The sequence below is a fragment of the Euprymna scolopes genome, chromosome 37 (assembly GCF_053919585.1).
Source record: "Euprymna scolopes isolate OS-2025 chromosome 37, ASM5391958v1, whole genome shotgun sequence".
NCBI lineage: Eukaryota > Metazoa > Mollusca > Cephalopoda > Sepiida > Sepiolidae > Euprymna > Euprymna scolopes.
The window spans coordinates 80037085-80056204 of NC_136518.1; the positions used below are offsets into that span (position 1 = coordinate 80037085).

Sequence of the window (19120 nt, forward strand, 5' to 3'; positions counted from 1 at the left end):
TTTAAGGAGCGGTCAAGTATGTTCATTTTGTCCAATGGTCAGTCGGTGGTCAAGTATGTTCATTTTGTCCAATGGTCAGTCGGTGGTCAAGTATGTTCATTTTGTCCAGTGGTCAGTCGGTGGTCAAATATATTCATTTTGTCCAGTGATCAGTCGGTGGTCAAGGACCGACACTAAAAAGACATCACGATAATAAAATCACAATGACTAATGTATACCTATTAACCCTTATCCTCGAGTGGCCTCTGGGCCTTGATAAGTGGTGACACCCTTGTAAAAAAAAAAACAAAAAAAAAACATTGTATCGACATTCTAGTCTTTATTCTCGTTTGTAAATAAACTGTGTTCATAGTTCATAATAGAGTATGCATTATATCTCCTTCTTCATATATATATATATATATATATATATATATATATATATATATATATATATGCACACACATATATATAATATATATACATATATATATACAGATATATATATATGTATATATACATATATATATATATATATATATATATATATATATATATATATATGTATGTAGTCATCAACATATTCGCAAATATTGTGGTAAACTACGCTATTGGTTAAAAAAAACACAAAAAAAAACACTAACCTTGTTTTAAAACAGATCAAGAAACTAAATATCAAGGCTAAATAGAGCACACACAAAGGAACAGGTCAACCAGAGGTCAAATAGGCCTTTGTCCGATAAATGCATTCTCATTGGCTGATAGGAAGGGCGCGGTGGATACTAGAAAGCTGATTGGCTAACTAAAATCTCAATAGAAGATGCGCATATAAAAACGACAAACAACCACAGAATTCTCTCTCTCTATATATATTTTAATATGTCACAAAGTTTTACAGGGTTTTTTAATATAGATCCACAAAATATTGTGATAATTGTTTCAGTGTGAACAGGTATGGTATAATAAAGTATGGGGTTTATCTATTCTATTTTTACTTTCATCATATTTTGCTTTGGTTTTAATATCCCCAAATTCGAAACTATCTCTTTACAAGCTTCCTTTTCATAATCTATCATACTTTCATAAATCAGAGTCCATGTTCTGTAGGCTGTTTTTGAACCCAGTCAACGACGGGTACTTTTGTTAGTATATATATATATATATATATATATATATATATATATATATATATATATATATATATATATATATATAATAGCCAATAGTACAGATGAACTGTAGTTTTAGGATAGATACTGCATTTTAATACTTGCCAAACAGTCTTCCTCTAATCTATTGTTATTTCATGGGAGGAATATTGACTGAGCTCAAATGTCTGGGGTTTTTTGTAAGATATTCGAAACAAGAACTCGTCTTCCTATCACAATTACAAACGGCATTACTCTTTCCTTCCATTTACCTGCCCTTAGCCATGAATCAGGATTCTTACGGAGGGCTTTCAGTCTCTGATATACATTATCATGGGACTACTTCCCTGTTTAGTATAACAGAGTAAGGAAGAGGCAAGGATAGATTACGCGATTTTAAATCTTTTGGGTTCGTGTAATGTTTTATTTCTATTACAATTTCTTTGTGTTTGGTCGGTGCTTTTTGGTTAGGTGGGTTGGTTTCTGTACTCGACGATTTTTGTTAATATTTCAGTTATTTTCATCTGATCCTGTACGTCGTATAGTGTCAATCCGCCCCTTGATTCCAATTTCCCTGGGCCCTAACAATTATTGATATCATAATGGTGTTATTTATGTTCAATGTTCCTTTTAAATCGCTTACACGATGCATGTATCTGTTTTTTTTTTTTTGATCATCATCCTATGGACAGCTAAGACGTTGAAATTTAGATTCCCTATTTATTGTTCATAATTATCAGGTCTGCTAGGATATGTTTGTCCGTTTTTACCTCCATTGTATATGACTGGTAATTCTCTTCTTGTTGTTCATAAGAATTAAGTCATGTTTTCAATGTTCAAGGTGTAAGCGCATATCCCAAAATCTTTGACATTGTCATTTTTCTTATAAATCTGTTTATGTTCATACCACTTCTCATTGTGGTCCAATTCATAGAGTTTGCATATATTCCAGTGTAGGACCTGATCAACTTTTTCCTGTCTCCATTTTTTATATCAATGTTGAGCTAGCATAGAATGATATAAACAGTTTTTTTTTGCACCAATTTTGTTTAATGTACGTTGTGCAAGTGTCTTGTGCCAGGATTGCAAATCAAGTGCCCTCAGAAGATTTTTTAATATTCCTCTTGACCAATTATTATCTTTAAAATGAGTATTCCTAAAATACTTTTCTCTCTTTTCTTTTTTAACGTTTAAGGTCCTGGATATGACCTTAACCTATATCCAGTGGTGAGGCATCATCTTGCGGGCTTTAGGGAGTGTGGAGCCACCCTTTAATTGCCATTGCTCCCAAGTCCACTCTGACCGGGAGTGGTAGTACCTGTTAGGGTCCCAACTATGGGTTGAATAGAAACCGACTTAAAAACAACAAATATATTCTATTAAAAAAAAAAATTCTTCAAAATATTTGGATTCGGCATAAAATAACCTAAAAAGGGTTGATATGCCGTAAAACAAAAACAACTATTTAACCTTTAACTCTTTTTTTTACCCAGATCCTGGTATCTTTTCTCCTTTTCACTTCATAAAGAAGAACTTCATTACTTTCAGAAATACATTTCGTTACACTTCCTTCCTTTATATTCATTATATCTTCAACATTACGTAAGCCACGCCCACCTTTTTTTTTCTAGGTAGACACATTCTATCTACATCTCATTTCTTAGCAAAGTCACCAGAAATTGTTAGTATTTTACGTGTTTTCGTGTGTAAACATTTTAATTTATTTACATTCCAGTCAAGTATACCAGTGGTATATCGTATGATATCGAATGATAGCTACTGCTCTGACATTGATGACATATATTGTATTCCGACTGTGGAAGTGCAATTTAAGAATAAACCTTTTACCTTCTGTTGTAATCGGCTGTAACCTGTTTTTTTATTTCCATGTTCTAAATCTTATCGACTTACAGTATTCCCAAGTATTTGTAGTCTCTCTCACTATCAATATTCTTTATCAGATTTGTAGTTTGAAGTTCAAGGCCTGTTGAGAGGGGCCCTGTGGGTGAGGCATTAGAATACGCCGACTGCCCCCCTGCACAGGGTAAAAGTCCCTCAATGGGAGTCCTGGATATGACATTAAACAATATCTAGTGGCGAGAGCCCCAGTTTGTGGGCTCTGGGGAGTGTGGAGCCACCCTTTAATTACCATTGCTCCCAGGTCCACTCTGACCCGGAGTGGTAGTTACTGTTAGGGTCCCAACTATGGGTTAAATAGAAACCGACGTGAAAACAACAAATATATTCTATTAAAAATTTTTTTCTTAAAAATCTTTGGATTCGGCATTAAATAACCCGAAAAGGGTTGATATGCCGTAAAACAAAAACAACCAACAAACCTGTTGAGAGGATGAGTTTACCTCGTTTTATTCCAAGAATAGCACATTTGCTGATGCCAAACCCTATCTGCATGTCGTTCCTAAACAATCTGACCGTATTCATTAGAGTATTAAGTTGGTTCTTACTCCTTATAGACACATTAAGGTCATCCTTGAATAGTAGGTGGTTGACTGTAGGAAGTCCCTTTACAATTCTATATCCTGCTTTCGCATTCCGTAAAAGATATGTCGTCAGAATCAAACTGATGACAAAAAAATAAAAACAATAAAAAAAAAGAAAGAAAAAAAGGGAAAAACTGTCGCCATGGAAAATCCCTTTCTTCCTTTTCACTTCGCCTCATGCAAATTTACTAAAATTAAATTACTTTCTCAAATCTTCATGCTATTTTTTAAAGCTGTTCGAATGTTGGAGGCTATTCCGAAAATTTCCAAGCATTTATGTATCCATGAACGGAGCACCATGTCAACTGCCCCTTATAATTTACCTGGCCCATGACAAAGTTATTTCCTAGCCCATGACAAAGTTAATTACCTAGCTCATGACAAAGTTAATTACCTAGCCCATGACAAAGTTAATAGTAGATCCTCGTTTTCAGGATCGTTTTATTGATCAGAAACTTATATCTAGTGTTACGTGTTATTTTTGTTTCCCAAGAAGCCAATTGTTTTGATCGAAATGACTATAGATACGTTCAAACAAGATGCTCATGAAAAGTTTCCACATAACAAAGGCAAGTGATTGGTCTAAAGTTTGTCGCTTTATCCTATTTGTCTTACCTTTCATGATCAAGCCTGTGGAGCTCTTAGTCGGTCATTTCGTATTGTTGCAAATGAGTGAAGAGCTGGAAGTTTTTTTTTAAACTGATATCCCTGAACTTTATCAGGTCAAGAATCTTTCCAATTTCAAAGCTTTTTAACCTCGACCTGCATATACGGCATAATCACGTTGATACACCGGTTCTCGTTAGATCATGGAAGTTAAGCAATATTGAGCCGGGTCAGTACCAGATGTGTAGTCAATTTAGGAATATCAAGCGCTGTATGTAGGCAGACATTGACACCCCCCTGCAAGAGTTGGAAAGACCTAACGTCGTCATCTCCTCCTAAAGGGGATATACATGCAACTGGGGATCGCTTGTGAATTTCATACTCCCATGGAACTTCCTCCTTTGAAGAAAGCCCGTTAAACCCACATAGGGTTAATGCCGTTTCAATTACATTCCAACCTTCACTGTCAGCATCTCAACGGTGGCCGTTATGTACATCTCCCTTTCAATATTTCTAATCCATTCTGCATCATACACGATCAGCATCAAGTATAACGTTTTTCCTCCCTTCAACCTATTCTAGTTAATTACAAAGAAGTTTCTGGTTATTCTCGGAAAAAATGTACTGCCGATACTGCTCGATTAAATAGTAACGTTTAACTTTGTAACGTTTAACTTTGTAACGTTTAACTTTTGCAGTTTCAGCTGTGATACGTTCTTTCTGTTCTTCAGTTACACACTTGAAACTTTTGTAGTGTTTGTCAAATTTACGGATTAGCCTTTCACAAACACCCTTTTGCGTTTACCATTTCCAGCAGTTTATATTTTACTTAAAACATTTCTAAGTTGTTTTATTTGTCTGTTTAAATGTTTCCCCCACCCTTTTTATTTGCTTCTTTGTTCTGTTTTTCTATCCCAAGTAGCGTTGACACAGTATTGACAGCAGCTTTAATAACTTTATTGCACCGATCTAAATTATTTACTAAGAAAAATGGCAAGACCTCATTTACTTATATAATGATAGATTTAAGTGTTTTCCCATTGAAACATCGGACGTTCGGCAACTGTTCTGAATTGCTAGCTTTTAGCTTATCGTCTAACAATATGAAAATATCAATATTTCCTTTTGTCATCTCATGATTGCCTTTGTTGAAAGAGTTTGATTGTCGTAAATTACATTATTTTCGTTTACAGATTTAGTCGTCTCTTCCATCCGCGAAACTTGCTTAACCACTCTTAGTTTATTGATTTCCATAACTTCATAAAACTCTTCTTTCTCAATTTTCCTTTTATAGTTCTTTAATTTCAATAGCAAATAACCATTCATTCGTTCTTATCACAATTTTTGGATCTGTTCATTCAAAAAGGCATCATTACATCTTTGAGGCATCCGTTGTCTATATTGGCTTTTAGAGGATCACTCTTCAAATAACATTTCATCACAATTTTTAGTTAAGGCATTTGTACGATTTTTTAAAATTGCATTTTCACCCCAAACAAGGCACAGTGCTACTTTGATGTAGGGGGCTATACTCTCTGAAACATAATTTGTAGTAGAACTATGTGGGGAGTTGAGCAGCAAGATGTCTGTTTGCACTACACTTGAACTTCCGCATGTCAGAACAGTCGGGAAAACAGGAACCCGGAAGGGATTTCCAAAGTCTAGCAGTCCTAGGAAAGAAAATATTAGAGTAGACAGCTTTCTTACATTTAAAGATTTTTACGATGTAAGGGTGGGATTTTGTTGCTTTTCGGGTTTGTCGGGATATTTACGTCAAGGTGGTATCAGAGCTTGTAGTTTGTCGGAGCATTTACCATTAAAGTACTTGTAAAACAAACACAGGGGTGCAACATTTCGTCGATGGGACAGATGTTTAAGGCTAGTTGATAGTGCGGGACCTATCTGGTTGGTGACTCTCTTTTGAACTCTGTCGAAGAGGGAGAGACAAGTAGCAGATGAAACAGTCCAAATGTGGCAGCAATATTCCATACATGGACGAATGGTGTCCTCGTAAAAGTGACAGGATACTTTCAGGCGTAAATAGCTTTCTAGCACGGGAGAGAGAGAGAGCCCACCTTCTTTTCAACAACCTTGGCAATGCACTCAATATATCTGTTCCAACTCATGTTCCTGTGGACGTTTAGCCGAAGAGTTCGAACGAGCTACTTTCAAGTAATGTATCATTAGTCATTAGTGTTTTGAAATGGTTCTTGTAGTTATTAAAGAGAAAAAGCTTTATCTTGGCAGCATTGAATGTGATCATCCATTTTTGTCCTCGTTCCACCACAGACCGGATTAGTTTTAGTATTAATGTTTTGAGAGTTTCTTTGGACCAGGGTTTCCAAAAGTTGGCTCCATGGAGCCCTGTGGCTCCGTGAGTGAGGCTAAGAGCTCCGGAAGTCCTTTCTTAAAATGAACCAAATGCCTTATATATAGAAAAATTAAATGTCTGCACACATTTAATTATAGACTTTTTTGACTGGGAAAAGATATGATGTATAACTACAGGCGTACAGAGTTTCAGGATGGTTCATGATAAATAGATAAAAAATGCATAAATAAAAATGCGACAACTTTTGATTATCAAAAACAAAAAATGATTGTAAACTCGAAAATAAAGTAACAAATCTGACTGAGCAAATCTTTCGCCTAGTGTTACAAACATTGTTCATGGAATGTGAGAACAAAATAAGGGAATGTAAGGACTAAAGAACAAAATAAGAGTTAGGAGGATGCTGGAAGTAAAATCTAAGGTCCAATCTCTACGCTCCATACTTGGTATTTAGACTGCTGATACTTAAAATCGGGTTTTTTTTTACTATCTTTAGCGATGTTGTCTCCTACATGGTTTATGTGAGATTTTTTACCATTTATGTCATTTGACCAATTCCTGAAGTAAATTATTATTATTATTATTATTATTATTATTATTATTATTATTATTATTATTGGCTCACAAGGAGCTTCCACACAGGTCATCAAAGATCTCCCATTGAAAACCGGTGGTATTCCCTGGAAGCTGAGTGACAACAAGTCTCTCCAGATTTCCAGCACTCTCCACCTCCTTCGATAACATTTGCAAATAAATTTGCGTTATCGGAACAGCCTCTCACCATTGATTTGTCGCTGGCAGCGGCTATTGGTCTCCACTGGAATTTGAGTGGCAATAAACCTTCTCAAGGTCCCAGTCCTCTTTGCACTCATCTAGCGGACGTCTGACTAGTGCGTTCTTTTCTTCGGTCTTTGCATTCTTCTTGGCCCTCATTATTTGGTGTGGTGCCCATTTATGGTGACACTCACAAAAAAAAGGGCGGTATCTTACAATTATAAAGTTTCAGTTTTTATGATTCCATATAATGTTCCTTTGTGTTTTGCATCTGTATCTGTTTCTGTGTGTCCAATGTGTGTGAAATTCATGTGTGGTGTTGGTTTCCACATTCAAGGGTTTTCCTTAATATTTCTGTTGTTTTCATTATTGAGATTTGTTGTATCTTCTCTGCCATCCTTTGATTCCAATCTTTCCCATTCTTTTTTATTATTTTTGTTGTTGTTGTTTATGAAGAGTGATTACACGCAATTATCAGCCATTAATGGTGTTCCCAGGAATCTGATTGACAATAAATCTCCACAGAATTACATCCCTCGCCAGCTCTTCCAATAATCGTTGCAAATCATTTTACATTAACATAACAACCGTTTATGCTTGATTTCTTACTTGCAGCGGCCATTAGATTTCTCTGGAACAAAAGTAATAAGTCACATCAAAGTTCCAGTACTCTCTGCGCCATTTTAGTGGCGGTCTCATTGGTGCTCTCTCTCTCTCCCTGTATTTCGATCCTCGTTCCTCATTTATATCCGTGCTGTCTTTAGAATCGCTATTTAATGTTTTGGTGTTTTGTTGTCTTCTCTGAATACATTTGCTTTGGTATTATCATTATTACTAGAAGGGGAGACACAGACGTTGCTTTAATGATTTAATGAGGATGATTATCAATTATTTCACTGTGCACATAACACCATATTTCGTTTTTTTTTTTCGGCACTGTTCTCCTGTTTCGAACTCTAATACAGTCGGAAAGGCCTGGAATATATAAAAAAAAGCAAAACAAAAACAAAACTTTCTAATGTCTTATATATATATATATATATATATATATATATATATATATATATATATATATATATATACAATATTTATTACGACACTATATATACATATTTCAAGGTCGTACCATTGGTTTCGCTGTTTTTTTTTTCCTAACCTCTTATGGTTGATTCGGCGTAACGAAACCAATGGTACGAGCTTGAAATATGTATATATAGTGTCGTAATAAATATTGTATCTTCAGCTCTCACATCCACGATTGAGCACTTTTTTGGATTTTTTTCATCGCCTCCTGACACGCTATATATATATATATATATATATATATATATATATATATATATATATATATATATATATATACTATAATAATTAAATATATACAAACACTGGTGCTTCATCTTTTCGGGAATCTTCAGTCCAGGGTGTCACGATTAACACCAGTCAATAAATTCGAACCCGGCAAACGAGCCATCTCTGGCTCGATTAGCAAAGACTGTACCCAATTGGCTACCATCAACCGCGAGAAATAATGTTTAATATAAAGATTTTATTTTTAAATGTTCTTTTAGGTCAGTTATGGTGATCTAATCGTTATACGATGATCTATGCATAAGAGCTAAATTGACCGACTTAATTCAATAGAAAGTGCTCAATGATGAGAAATGAGTTTCTTAAAGAGGCTGACATAATTATTTTTTACTATAATATATATATATATATGTATATATATATCGCATTTTTCTATTGTAATGCATGATTTTTCCAGGCTTCCAATAAAGTCACTTGTTCTTTGTTTAATTTCAGTCTTATCTTTTCCCCCTATAAACATATATGTAATAACAATGTAAGGTACTCGTCTGCTTTCAATAAAATCCCCCAATTATCTCCCTTTCATTCTCTCATTCTCTTTGTTTCATTTGTTGCTTCTCTTTTTGTGAGAGCGGTGATTTAGTAGCAACAGCAGTCGCTGAAGCGACGTGGTTGCAATAAAAGTCAGTCATAAAAAACGTCGCTCACCTCCTTACGTTTTTTGAACACCAGAAAAAATTCATGATAACTTTTGTTTTACTGAACGGAAATTGAACATTTATTTCCCAATATAGATGATTAAAGACACTATCCACTTATTTTGTGCGTCCTTTTTAAAATTAAATATGTTTTTAACTCTTTTTCAAAATATGTTTGACATGTTTTATTAACTACTTGTTCTTACACACACACACACACACACACACACACACACACACACACACACACACACACACACATATATATAAAGGATTCTGCCCTGATGAGGCACTCAAAGATTCGTCCCCCTTCTATTACATTTTACAGAAATTTCCTTACATATGATTTATATTTAAGGAAACTTGAATATATTTGAGATTTTAACGTGATTACGCCCACAGATTCCATTTAAGGATGCACTTAGTGATTCGTGACTTCTTCCATTTTCCTCCTTATAAAATTTTGTAAATATGATTTGAATTTAATAAAATTAGGATATATTTTATGGGTTTATGGGGTTATGACCTCATAATCCCCTAAGAGATACACTAAGAGATCTGTGACCGCTTCCATTGTCTTCCATAGTAATAATTATAAATATGATTTTAATTTCATAAAAATAGGATATATCTGAGATATTAAAGACTTTATGCCCCCAGAGTCCTCGTATGAATGCTCTTAGAGATCCAGGACCACTCCCATTGTATTCCTCTCTAAAATTTACATATGAATACATTTTGAGGTTATTTGTCATGTAATGAATATGTATACAACAAGTTCCTCCACGCAAGAATATGGTTAGTTGTGTTAAGCTATAAATACAGACGGATATGGCCGCCAGAGAGAAATGTCCAAAGATACATTGGAAGCCTAAAGCTTAAGTATATTGCCAGCTACGACTAAGAACAGCAATTCATCATTGATATAGCCAAGATTATTCAGCTACTTCAAACGAATCCATTTCATTCCTGGGACATATAATTATGTATATTCTCCCCTCTCTCTCCATCTCTCCATCTCTCTCTCTCTCTTCTATGAGAAACACACACATAAACACATCTATTAAGGCTTATGTAGAGAGAAGATTGTTGGTGATCATGCCTTATTACATCGGCTATATTTTGTGAAGCGGATAAATATTTTATGTCTGTTTAAAGGTTCTTTTAATTGTCTTTTAACGATAGCCAATAAACGTCCGATTTATCCCGGAATTCAATTCGTAGTATGGTCTGTTCAACAGTCGGTCTGACGCAAATTCACTTAGAGAAGAAATCGAAACGCCCGAAACATTAAATGGCGATTAGAAAGAAACCGTAACCGAGTTTATGACTAAAATATGACAAATAATGATTTCTATTGATTTCTGACGCCCACACAAGAACAAACAAACACACAGATACTCTAACTTCGAATGCCTACATGTTCTCCGTGGATTCATTTAGATGATGTTCGAGTGTATCAGAAGTAGTTTCGTTTTTTTTTATTCGCATTTTTTGTTTTTGTTTCAAGTTTAATCCGTGTAAAAATATACAAACGGTTCTTATTTAGAATTGCACTTATAATTCAAATTTTAAGTAAAGAAAATGCAGAAAATTCTATATGATGTACGTACCAACCACGGAAGGAAAATGACATATTCCAAAAATAAAGTAATTTGACCAAGTAGTTGGTACTTATGTATTTTTTATACCACGCTGAAATAACGTTATTATTTCGAAAGCTATTCTTAACATGGAGAGGGTGTTTTGTAACGATTCTGTGCTTCCACCTAACAATTTAATAATAAAAAAAGATATCGCGAAACTTGAATTTAACCTTAACAAATACTTAAAAATACCAAAAATATCTTAGCATCAAGTAGTTTCTTTCTTTTTTTTTTTAATATTTAAGAAAAATACATTTCATGACTTGCTCGATGCGAGAGAATCCAGTCGCCAAATTTGATTAAATTTAAAATTCATCATTGGTTACCTCCCCTTTAACAATCTCTGCAGAAGCAAGGGCTCATGAACGGGTGCTAAAAATACTTAATCGCTAAGAATCGTGAAATTTGATTTTCTTAAATCAAAAAAAAATACTTGATCAATTTTTATGATTTTTGGAATATAATACTTTCAAGCTGTGACAAGTAGGTGCATCATAAGGTTTTATTTTATTTTTGTTTACCTAAATACTTAATTCTAAACAAGCACCATACAAATTCGTTTTCATTATTTATATAATCATACGCTAAGACATGTAGTGTTCGTACGTACGTTATAAATAGAAAAAGTGTCCAGGAAATAGGTAATCGAGATCGCAGCTAAAGATTAAAATTTTACCCATTTACAAAGGGAATCATTCTAAGATCAATCGAATAAACCGTTATGTTATTTACCTCCAATACACAAAGTCAGGTGTGGATTTAATTAAGGGTTTTTGTGGAACGAACAGGATTCGAACTTGATACGCACAGGTATTCAGCCCGTGGCGTTAACGACTTAGCCACTGTCACCCCAGATCGAATAAATCGTCTATAATATAAATCTCATCTGTTTAAATGTATGTATGTATGTATGTATGTATGCCTCGCCAAAACTTTCGACAGAGGCGACGGATTTTCACGAGACCGGTATCTTTTTGAAGCTCGATCTTTCGAACGAAAAATATCGAAAAATTGACCCAAAACATTAATTTCTTCATCCGCAACTATGCACTTTTCTACAGAGAGGGATCGCTTTTTTCGCCGATATTTTCGAAACTCATAGCCTCTTTTCGATTGTCTAGCCTTAATTTAGACCTACGTCACTTCCGGTTTGGCGATGGGCGCAACAGCTAACGCATCACGTTTTTTTGTTACGTTCTTTCCCTCCTTCGCGATTTTATATCTATCTTTCTTAGTTTTGTATTATTTGTATTCTCTGGACTACTGTTTTCAATTTGAGTGTATTTCACTCGAGTAATCTCCGACCTTCTTCAGGTTTATCTTGTCCAACACGAGAATCTTTCTGTCCAACTCGATAAATCATTTTATTCAACTCGGGGAACATGTCTGTTCTAATTCGGTAATCTTTCTGTCGAGATCGGGAATCTTCCTGCGCAACTCGTGAATCTGGAAGGAATTTAGAACAGAAACCTTCATTAAAATTTTTTTTTTTTTGTTACATTTTCACCCCCAAACAAGGCACATTGCCACTTTCGTGTAGGGGGCTACTATTAGGGGCAGCAACTACTGGGGCACTATGTTGAGATTTGGGTAGCAAGATGTCGGTTCACGTTACACTTGAACTTCTGCATGTCAGTACAGTTAGGGAAGCAGGGACCTGGAATGGAATTCCAGAGTCTAGCGGTGCTGGGGACGAAACTACTGGAGTAGAAAGATCTTTTACATCTAGGGATCTCTACTGTGTGGGGGTGGGATAAAGCTGCCTGTCGGGTTTGTCGAGGGTGTCTACGTCGTGGGGATATTAGTGTCTGCAGTTCGTCAGAGCATTCACCATTAAAATACTTGTAGAACAGGCAGAGGGATGCAACCTTTCGTCGATGGGACAGAGGCTGAAGCTTAGATGCCAGTTCAGGGCCTATCAGATTTGCGACTCTCTTTTGATCGATGGAGGGTAGCAAACTCTCGTTCCGTCAGCCATGATTTGGTAGAAGCCCTGAGTAATCAACAACTGTATTTTGGGTGTCGACCGCACTGAGGATTGAAGCTTAAACCTTCAGAAGAATGGAACTTTTACAGCCGAATATAACGAATCACTTTATCCACTGTGCTACTGGTCCTTGCGGACAAATCAACCATCATCACAAAAAATCATAACCGTAACATCAAATCGGTACAGACCCAAATTTCCTAGATTTATTTCAAAGTTTTCTTTTTCTTAAATGAGTTGTCCTACTAAAACTTCATAATCTCATCTGTGCTACTATTTACCCTTTGTTTTTTAAGAGAAATACAGTGATTCGTAGATTTTTCAATAATATTAGTGAAATTGATACAGTAGCCCTCACAGTATTTGAACCCGGAAGGAGTTAAAAAAAAAAAGGATGTGGTGCTCTTATGCTTCATCAACAACACGCAGGGTGTGTGCTTATTTTTTTCATATATTATTATTCTAGCGAGCCGCATGTCTGTAATTATTGCTACATGAGCCGATGGCATTGTAAAAAAAGAACATACTTGCAAGACAAGATGGCCGAAATGTTAAATAATCTGGCGAGAATCAGAAAATGACAGGAAAGACGGGGGGGGGGAAGGGAGGAGACGCGGGAAGACAAAGAGGAGAAAAAGGGCGGCAAAATGATTTTGCTTATCTTAATTGATTAAAACAGAAGGAAATCTCGACTGGAAACCGGAAATGGTCACATGAGAAGATAAAGACTTTAATGGTTTCAATATAATCTGCGCGATGATAATGACAGAAGATGTTCAATCCGCACACACTTAAATAAATATTTATACTAGATAGAAGAATGCTTTGGCCAGAACTAGATACACACACTTATACGCAAAGACAAACACGCTCTCTCTCACACACACACACACACACACACACACACACACACACACACACACACACACACACACACACATATATATATATATATGTATATATACACTAGCAGTTCAGCCTGGCTTTGCTCGGGCCCATGTACTGTTCATAACTTTATGTGCACATGTATATATACATTAGAACATTTGACTCATGTCCAGGTAACTTACATCTAAAATTTCAAGTTTTTAGACCCAAAATTGGCGGAGGAGTTTGGTAGAGTCTGCAAAGATCAAATCATTGAACTTTGAACTTTGACCGCTTGACAGCCAAATCTCTGGCCGAAAACCGATTAGAAAGATTTTCCTAAATCTAAATACCCCTTATGTCAAATCTCGAGTCTGTAGGGGCTAAATGAGGGGGGGGGCAAATGATGGCCTTTTTTTTCATCATGCAAAACTCAAATTTACATATGTTAAGGCCTAAAACTGCACCGTTTGTTCATTTTCACCAGGATTTGACGCCCCCTGAGGACTTTTAGGACTAAATGGGGGCGGGTCTCAACTTAGTCATTTTTTATGCCTCCTTCACCATGCAGGCTTCACTTGTTTAATTTAAAGGAATAAATTGTAAGATGGTCGACATCATGGAGTTTGGAATATATACTTTGTAATTTGTTCATATATATATATATATATATATATATATATATATATATATATATATATATATATATATATATATATATATATACTGTCATTTGGGCGGTCGGGCTTCGATCCTGGCTTGAGGTAGTTGCTTGTTTAGCCGCACTGATGAGCTGTGAAACAGCGAAACAATACTATATGTGAATGACTATATATATATATATATATATATATATATATATATATATATATATATATATATATATATATATAAAGAGAGAGAGAAAGGAGGGGGAAGAGAGATCAGCTACGTAAAACATGTTCCAGTTCCAGTCCTATAAAAAGTTTTAATTGTTGTACATTTTGTCCTTGATAGGTGCACATAAAAAACTCACATGACTGCTTGAAGACGTCATACACTCGATTAATTTTCATTTATATGTGTGCTTGCGTACGGACAAACCATATTGTTTTCATTCGCTTTGTTTAAATCAACAATTCTAAACGTTTGTTCCATAAATCCAAGAGCAACTCTTTTTTTTCTCCCCATTCTTGACAAAGAATGTAAAACAAACAAACAAAATAATAATAATAAAAAAAAATTACTGTGTACATTTTTTCACAATTTCATTCTTTCATTAATTCCTAATCGGCAAATCTAATTAATGAAGACATTTTAGGTTTCATACGACTTTATAAACACATACACAACATACACAACATACACACGCCTAGCTAAAATCACTGTCAACAATTTTCCCCACTCTCTTGTTCCAAAATGTACCTCACTCCTGGCTCAATCCTCTACTTGTATAAGAGGATGGTACATCTGCTACTAGTCTCCCCCTCTTAGACAAGGTTCAAAAGAGTGTACCGTATTTTAAGCTAGGCTTCAGCCGCTGTCCCATCGACGAAATATTGCATCCCTCTGCCTGTTTTACAAGTATTTTAATGGTAGATGCTCCGACGAACTACAAGCTCTAGTACAACCTTCACGTAAGTACCCCCGTGCCTAAAAAAAATGTATCAAAGGGCGGACACGCGTATGGCAGCTATATGCAAATAACCGTGCCTTGTGCGAAGTGACGTTACGGCAAAGAAAAAAGATTATAAAAAGAAGATCATATGTAAAGAATTATGATCAGGATCACGTCAGGAAGACGTGGATCACGATCACGTTTTTTTCCGAAATGTATCCGGAAATAAATGTCGTCGTTTCAACGGGGAAAAAATGAGTCGAGTTATTACTTGTCTTCTGTTCCTTGCGACGGTGTCTACACGTTAACACGTGTGTAAATAGGTGTGTAACGTTACACAAAGTTTATTTCCTAGAACTTCCCGCCTGTGGAACCCTGTTCCGTTGACCTACTTTCTAGCTGACTGCAACATTGTCCTCTTTATGTCCAATGTAAACAAGTTCTTGTTGAACCGTTCTCTTAAATAATCAAACTCTATCCAATTTTCAGCAGTACCGATCACTATACTGCCGTTTCAATGACCAATTTTCACTCATCTTATCCTCGAGTGGCCTTTAGGTCTTGATAAATGGTGACTCCATTGTGAAAAAATTCAAATCTTCCGCTAAATGCGTATGTTTGTTCTATTATTGTATAAAAGTCACTTTGGGTGTGAGTTTCGTTTCTCATAGATTCCGAAACGGCAGAGCGTATCTTTCGCAAATTTCGCACAAAGGTAATTTATATGTCTGGCAGTGTTCTTAGATATGCTTTGTACAGAAATTCATCCGATAAGTATTGAAAATCGAAAAAATCCGATCTTACAAATAAATAGTCTTTCTTCTCTTATTGATAAAAATAACGAATTTTTACAGGGGAATATTTTAAGTTACATTGGCCGGTGTAACATAAAAGATTCCCATCTAAAAATTCTCCTTTTTTATTTATAAGACAAGAAAGACTACGTTTAAGATCGTCAAACCCAAATATCAGCTGATGTGATATTGTAAACAAACATAGACGGAATTTGATGAACGACATTATCATTATTATTGGCTCACAAGAAGCTTTCTTCAAAAAACAGTCTGTGGTGTTCCCTGGAAGCTGGATCACAACAAGTCTCCCCAGGTTTCCAGTACTCTCCACCTCTTTCGATAAAATTTGCAAATGAATTTGCATTATCGCAACAGCTGTTTGCCATTGATTTCTCGTTGGCAGCGGCTAATGGTCTTTGCTGGGATTTGAGTGGCAATAAGCCTCCCCAAGGTCCCCGTTCTCTTCGCACTTATTCGGCTGAGGTCTGATCACTTAATCGGTCTTTCCTTCCTCCTTGACTCTACTTGGTTACTTGATCTCGCTCTTTTTTGTGGGGGGGGCGGTGATGTGGCAATGGGGGTAGGGTTGGGTTAGAGAACTTATAGATATGCGGTTTCAGTGTTCTTGGTTCCATGTAGTGTTTCATGGTTTGTCTTTGTAGCATTTTTTTTGCGAATTAGTATACTAGGCAAATTATTTGTCGTAATATATAATAAGCAATTGATGATTGATTCTATAATAATACATACGCTAGTCTCACAAATTGTCTTCAGATAGATGGACTGTCCTATAGCCTTCTTCCCAACTGGATATTATAGGATCAGGTGGGATATGTCCTAGGGGGCTTCCTTGCTCTTTGGGCAGATTGGCGAGTCTCTTTGTCTTCACCTGTGTCTGTTTATTGCAGTCCTATTATTTTTGTTCTGATCCGGTGTGCGGCTATCAATTTCTTCCTACTATTTGTAGCAAAACCTGGGAGGTGCAAAATTGGGTCTTCAATGATGTCCCCTCCTTTGGGAGTATTGTTTTTCCATTCCTCCTTCCATGTCTCAACTGAGTCAAAATTTTTAACGAATCCCTGTTGAAAAATCTTAACGATGATACTTCATTAGAAATTAGTTTACCGTTTCCCACACTTCATGTAATTTCTGAAATTATTTCGCAATTAAATACTGTTAGCTTCAGTACGTATTCCTGGGGACTTACTGATTTATCCCCCTTTTTTCCATTACAGGATTCAAGATATTACTCGGAAATATCGACTGTTAATTTATCCGTGTCTAAGGTAGGTAAAACACTTTACTCATTTTTATTACGAATTAGCAAGGCTACCCGGCATTGCCAAGGAAAGTAGTTTTGTATCTTTTAAAATGAAATAAATTATTACTTTATTTATATACCAGATAAAACCCTCTATTTTTTATTATACAAAAAATAATAAAATTCATTACGTAATTATTCTGTATTATCTTTGTTATTATTATCAGTTATTATTAAGATTCTAATTAAGCCCAAATTTGCATGCGTGCTAATTGAATTTATACGGACACATGTACGTTGCCTTCCATAATTTAGAACATTTTTAATTCTAAATTATAGAAATTAAAAAACACATAACAAAATGTTAATGTCTCCTAGAACTGTACATAAAGCACGTGTGTGCCGATCGATTAATTCCTATTTTACTCAAAAAATGATCACGAGCAAGTGAATATTTTTTTGTGTCAATTAAAAGTAAATATTCTATTTCTCTTACTCAGTCATCGGATTAAACATCTACTTTGCTAATAAAACAAAAATTTGTAAACCTGGCTATACATACTGTCTGGAGCTGACCAGTTGCAGAATACGATTAAATATGATAATTTACAAAGGTTTCGTATTTATTATTATGGAGCTAATTTCTATGCATTATTATATTGTACCCAATATGCAGTAGTTATTTCAAAAGATTTTTATAAAATATTTAAACAACTAAAGTTTGGGTGTCGTCAGCTCAGATCGAAACCAAAGCACTTAGCTCTCTAGAGATATTTCTCTCATCAGATCTAATTATATCTGATATCAAATCTGTAAAAATTAACGCAGTTAACGTATAGATGTACATTTGTGCATATGTAGAGAATACACATGAAGTCGACTTCTAATTTAATAAGTTTGACCCCTTAGCAGCTATTTTTACCGGCTAAGAAAGACATCGGATACGTGCCACCGGTACGAATACCCTATAAATCATGTTTCACGTCAGTAGACCTAAGATCCAATGTTTTGTGAATTCATCTAATGTTTTGTGAATTCATCTAATATGTTTTGTAAATTCATCTTATATGTTTGTGAATTCATCTATGTTTTATAAATTCATCTAATGCCTTGTGAATTCATCTAATATGTTTTGTTAATTCATATAATATGTTTTGTGAATTCATCTAATATGTTTTGTAAATCCATCTTATATATTTGTGAATTCATTTATGTTTTATAAATTCATCTAATGTTTTGTAGATTCATCTTATATGTTTGTGAATTCATCTATGTTTTATAAATTCGTCTAATGTTTTGTAAATTCATCTAATATGTTTTGTGAATTCATATAATATATATTGTGAATTCATATAATATGTTTTGTAAAATTATCTAATATGTTTTGCGAATTCATCTATGTTTCGTAAATTAATCCAATATGTTTGTGAATTCGTCTAATATGTTTTGTTAATTCATCTAATATATAAATAAATTTCTCAATATGTGTACGAAATTCACCTAACATGTTTTAGAAATTCATCTAATATGTTTTGGAAATTAATCTAATATGTTTCATAAGTTCGTCTAATAAATTTTATAAATTCATCCAACATGTTTAAAAAGTTCATCTAGTATGT

At 34.9% G+C, this 19120-nt stretch overlaps 1 long non-coding RNA gene across 1 annotated transcript in view; it reads left to right on the top strand.

The window, feature by feature from the left end:
• Positions 1–19120, top strand: part of LOC145261246 (uncharacterized) — a 367304-nt gene that overhangs the window by 156810 nt on the left and 191374 nt on the right. Inside the window, exon 2 of the long non-coding RNA XR_013864433.1 lies at positions 17476–17526. This is a non-coding gene — a long non-coding RNA (uncharacterized LOC145261246). The remainder of the gene's footprint in view (positions 1–17475; positions 17527–19120) is intronic.